The sequence below is a fragment of the Xiphophorus maculatus genome, chromosome 2 (assembly GCF_002775205.1).
Source record: "Xiphophorus maculatus strain JP 163 A chromosome 2, X_maculatus-5.0-male, whole genome shotgun sequence".
Taxonomy (NCBI): Eukaryota; Metazoa; Chordata; class Actinopteri; order Cyprinodontiformes; family Poeciliidae; genus Xiphophorus; species Xiphophorus maculatus.
Window position 1 is genome coordinate 4,285,082 of NC_036444.1, and position 5,886 is coordinate 4,290,967.

The window sequence follows — 5,886 nt, forward strand, 5'->3', positions numbered from 1 at the left end:
ATTTTTCAAGTAGTTAGACATTTATGCTCTTATTTGGAAGGGGGTGAAGACGGTTCCTTTTCCTCTCATGTTCTCCAACACGTTTATTCTGTACCCAGAATGCATCAGTAAACAGCTTAAAATCTACTGATGTCTTGCATGCTTTCTGACCGGAGTCCTACAGTGGTCAATTAAGCAAAATCAGCAACAGAGTTATAAAAACTCAACAATAAAACTGAAATTATGAGTGAAAGGTCTTTAAAAAAATCACTTCCTGAAGTGCAACCTATACAAGTAGGTGTTCAGCACCAATTTTCATTATATACTATGTTGTAACACGTTGTTTTTTTTGAGTTTGTATATTCCAGTTAACAATTAATCAATAACTAAATTAGTTGACAATTATTTCAATAACTGATTCATCACGATTAATTTGACTGTTAGTTTCAGCTCTACTGCTAAACCAGTTAGCTGAAAACTCAAGATGGCTGCTTAGCATTTGTTTGAAGTCTGATCAGAAAAAGGAGGAACAGCTCAGCGTGTAAGCGGAGCCAGGTGAGGAAGACCTTGCAGTTTCCATCCTGGCTTTACCTTCTTTGGTTTTCCAGGATGTGTTTGGTTCCCAGTTTAACCGAGTTAAATGTGTGTGAAGCTAAGCAGTTTACAGTGATTGGATGCAGGCTGTTTGTGTTTGAGTGGATGTGATAAAATGAAATACATTTACAGTAAGTAGTTTAAAATGATAGGATTTTGTGTGTGTGTGTGTGTGTGTGTGTGTGTGTGTGTGTGTGTGTGTGTGTGTGTGTGTGTGTGTGTGTGTGTGTGTGTGTGTCAGTGGAGGTTTGGCTTTATTCCTGCCATAAAAACCTGCTGCCGCTGAACGACTATGTCATGATGCACATCTTCACTGGAGGCTCTTTTGCCTCGAGGCAGAAAAGTCGAAACAAGTCACAGATTTTTTTTTAAAGCCCTTAATCTGTAGTCTCTGCCAGGTTTCACTACCGTACAAAAAAATCTGCACTGATTTTACATCTTTTAACCTTTTACTGCAAAAACACAAACTCTTACCAAGTATTTCTGGTCTAGTTTCTTGTACAAATATCTTAATACAATTGAAATAAGATGAAACTAACTCACAATAAATTTTTCAACTACATATAGCAGCTTGTTGTAAATCAATAATTCTTTAATATTGGTTAAAAACAATCTTGTTATAAGTGAAATAATCTGCCAATGAAACATGCACTTTTTCATCAACATTAAGAAGCTACTGCCTTAAAACAATCTGCTATGTCTTGCAGAAAAGTTACTTTTTGTTGGTTTTGGCTTATTTGAAGTTTACTAAGATATTTGCACAAGAAACTAGAGAAAAAATACTTGATAATATTTTGTGTTTTTGCAGCGTTGCAGGTGGAAGTCAAGCCTTTTCTGTGTAACAGAATTATCGTTCTGCTTTTCCTTTAGTTATTTGTGAAGCGAAGGCAGCTGGGAATCGTTTTCCAAACACAGGCTTCTGCTTTCGTGGAGGAATCAACTGATTCAGAAATCTAGGAATCTGTTGCATAAACAGTTCGCTGGGACGGTGTTGGACCTGGCTGCGGCTCAGCATGACGGATTTACATTTCAAATCGGTTCTTCTCAGAACGAAGCAGGCAGATAATAAAGCCTGTTTGTTTGTGTGAGTGTGCGCTCGGTTTAAAGGGAGAAATCCAATTAGCAAACTGTTGGCCTTTGATCCGTTTGTCACCTGATGGCTCGATGTCCAGCAGAGAGGGCAACGGTTGGTCTGACGTTGATCCAGTGCAGCTACAGTCAAGGTAAAAACAAAACGCAGCTACATCTTCTTCCTTTGGCTTTAAACTATCAGGATGTAATTTAATTCCATGGTGGCTGAAACAATTAATTGGATTATTGAAATAATGTATATTTTGCTTAATAAAAGTACTTTTAAAGACTTCAATGTCCCAGTAAAACTAAAATAAACAATACAATTAATTAAAGTAAAATTCAAATAAATTGAAATTGAATGAAATAAATATATATGGATGCAGTGATGCTGTGTTTTGTGGTTCCTTACATTTGAATTGGTAGGACAAAATGTAAAATATTATATATTAAACAGAGGTAATAATTCATGAAGCTGCTTCAGCTGTTTATCTCTTTGCTTCGGTGCAGCTCTGAGTTGCTGATGGATGTGGTTCTGTCGGCTTCTCCTTGCCTTCACTCTGATAAATCATAAATCCAGAGTCAGAGCGGGCAGAAAAACAGCACTTTTCTTTTTTCCGATCAGTAAGTCGAAGCAGAAAACTGTCAGTTTAAGCCGAGTCGTGCTCTACGGCTTCACTTTGGCAGAAAGAAAGAAAGAAGCAGAATCAAAGTCCTCCGAAGGCCCCGGGGACGACGCCCCGGCTGCAGATTAAAGTCCCGATTCTGGATTATTTAACGGCCAAATTAAAATTCACAGAGTAGATTTAAAGCTCTGAAGTCACACAGATTGATGTTCGCTGCGCTTCAGCCGTCCGCCCGATGAAAATGTGACAAAAGGAATCGGATCAGCGGGCCGGAACCAGGATGCCGCCGCAGCAGACGGTTCATCCACAGAAACACAAACCAAACGGGTTAAAGGGACGGATGGAGTCAGGGAGGGTCAGAGGTCAGGGAGGGTCAGAGGTCAGGATGGGGCAGAGGTCAGGATGGGGCAGAGGCTTGGGAGGGTCATCCATCCACCTAGACATCCATCCATCTAGATACATCCATCCATCCATCCATCCATCTAGATACATCCATCCATCCATCTAGACATCCATCCATCTAGACATTCATCCATCCATCCATCCATCCATCCATCCATCCATCAAGCATGGAGCCTTGTGATATTGGTTGTGAATTTTTTCCTTTAAAAAATTACTTTATTACTTTTACTTCACTTTTCTGTGTAATTATTGAAATAACAACAATAATAATCTGAATAATTATAAAAAATGTTTGACAGATAAAACACTTTGGTTCAGAAGTAAATATATATATATATTATTTTTTTTTTTTTTTTTTTTGCTGCATATTAAAATTATTAAGTACATCCAGTCAAATCTCTGACCTTCCACTCAGGACAATCTAATGTTTTATTTCTAGCAGTGGAGTAAATTAACTAGATCCCATTTCTTCATCCAGTTGGACGTTCCAGCTTCACATTTCTCACTCTGACAGCCATCAAAACAATTTTCCCATGTTTCTAAAAGAGAAAATCCTTCAACTTTACTTCTGTTTGGAATTATAAAAACATTCTTAAAGCATTAAAAAAAAATTCTCACACAGAAAACAGAGAAGCAGCCGGAGACATGAACACCTGATCTTCATCTGCTGCCCTGAGCAGGTAAATATGTCCTCCATCATTTCTCTGCCCTCTGCTGTCTCTTAGCAACGCCAGCGGCCGGATCAATGGAGGCACAGAGAGATGGATGAGGGGCCGAGAGGACAAAAAGAGGGAAGGAAGGGTGGGGATGCAAGTTGGAGAGCATGAAGAGGAGGCTTGAAATGTCACCATCTGATCTGTGCGCATGAGATTTTAAAGAGACAGGCTTCATTTCTGCACATGAGAGGCGACACGAGGAGGACAATATGGAGTTTTTCTCCTCAGAAACAGAAACAAATCTGACGGCCTCCACAAGGAGGAAGATACTGGCTCTTCATCATCACCAGCTGGGTGCGCACAAAAGCTCAAACATGCCCCCCCTTTAATTAAAACATGATTTAACGACCTACCTCCGTGTGGCACCAGTAGATCTGCTGCGGCTGCGGCGGCTGCAGGTTGTTCAGGCTCCGCAGCCTCCCAGCAGACAGCCACGCCGTCTGAATGTAAATGCGTCCTTTTATTCTCCGGGTCCAAAGCCTCCGGAGCCGGAGCCGGAGCCGGAGCAGAGTCAGAGGAGAGGCTGCCTGCGGATGCTAAAAGCTGCTAACCCCGCAGACTGGGAGCGGATCGGAGCGGAGGAGGACGCCGGGGCAGGTGGAGGACCGCGGGGGGTCCACAGAGCCAGAGTCAGCCCCGAGGCCGGTCGGACATGTCCCGGAGGAGCTGCGAGGTCGGAGTCCGTCTCGGAGAAACCGTGGATGATCACCGGCGGCCACGGCTGTCAACCTGACCGGCGATAAACCACAACTTCCGGTTGTGGTCTTTCACCAAAAAAAAAAGCCGAGCAGAAATTTTTTTTGTTGTTGTTGGTTGTGCATAGAAACGAACGACTCGGCAAAAATCACAATTAATCAATCGGTCTTTATTTTCTTACATAATAAATAATGTGAGATAAAACCAGAAGGTAATAATGAGAAACTAGAGCTAGTCGAAGGTAAATATGGTATGAAGGGGATATCGTAAACTACAAAATAAGGGCGAATTACTGCCCAAAAGCTTAGAAATGTTGGGATTAATTTAAAAACTTTTCTAGAAAAAAATAACATATATGAACTCCTTAAGTTGAAAATGTGTGACTTTTCAACTTTTTAAACTAAGAATGTTTTTTTTTTCTAGTAAATTTCGAAGATTAATCTAAAAATTTCTGAATTTTTGGTGGAGAATTATTTTTTCTACTTTAAATCTACAATAAAAATTAAACAATAATAATAAAAAGTATGAAAACAATAGGCCTTCGCAGCGCTTTGCTGCTCGGGGCTAATTATAGTACCAGTACAGAAATATTTTAAACTGACGTAAACTGATTTTGGTTTGAAGGATGGAGGAAACGCAACTGTGTTAATTACGAGCATGAAACACTAGAGGTGAACAAAAAGTCTGAGATGCCTCAGAACAAAAAATACAATTGCCATAACTATACAAATGCATGCAAAGTTACAGAAAGGATAAAAATATATAGCACACTTAATTTGCTTAAAATATACATAAGAACTACAAATATAATAACTTACAATGGAATTAAATTAGAAATAAACAATCTTATCATCTTTTTTTTTAAAGGAAAAAAAATCTTCACTTTGGCCTATAGAAACTGGAGTAGAAACATTAGTGGACAGTTCAGTTCGATCAACAGTCTTATTAAATAATACAATAATTAAATAAATCAGACATACAGAAGACTGTTTCTTTTAACTGACACGCAGCTAGGCAAAAAATAAATCAAATTTTAACTAAATAAGTAAAAGATAAATAAAATTCTAATGAATGATAAAAGTCTCTTATTTTAAAAAATGTTCCAATTTATGTAATAGCAAGTCACTTTCATTTAGAAAGAAATAACCATATTTGTTGTGTATTTTTTGAGTGTTTTTTATTTTTATTTTATCCTACTAGGTCTTGATCTGAATACATTAGAATAGCTAATTACTCTATTCAAAAAGATAAAGTTATATTTTACATAGATTCATAATACATCACAAGTGCTTGTTTTGATGCTAATGATTTGAGACTGCTCACAAAAACCCAACATTCAGTTTCTTAAAAACTTTAGACAAATATAAAGGTTTGTTAATAAAGAAATGCAGTCACAGGGAAGACTGTTGATTTCACAGATGTGTGGCAGATAGTCAGTGACACCCACAAATTAGTCAATGCTGTAGAATATCGATGGAAAGTTGAGTGGAAGAAAATAGGGTCACTGATGGTCTCCATCAGTTTAACTTGACTATTAACTTAAGAGAAAAAAAATACTTGAAGTATATCATGTTTTGTGTAAATAATCCATATACATTTTTGAATTTCAGTACTGAAACAAATACAATTTTATAGTTCAAATACAATTTTATAGTTCAAATTACTGAGACAAACCTGCATATTTTTTCAATGATTAGCTCCTTTATCAGTGCTTCCTTTTCTTAAAGATTTTTTCAAATACATATTTTCTTTGCTGACTTTGATCAGTTCCTAATTGGACCTTTCCAAAACAAATAGCAATT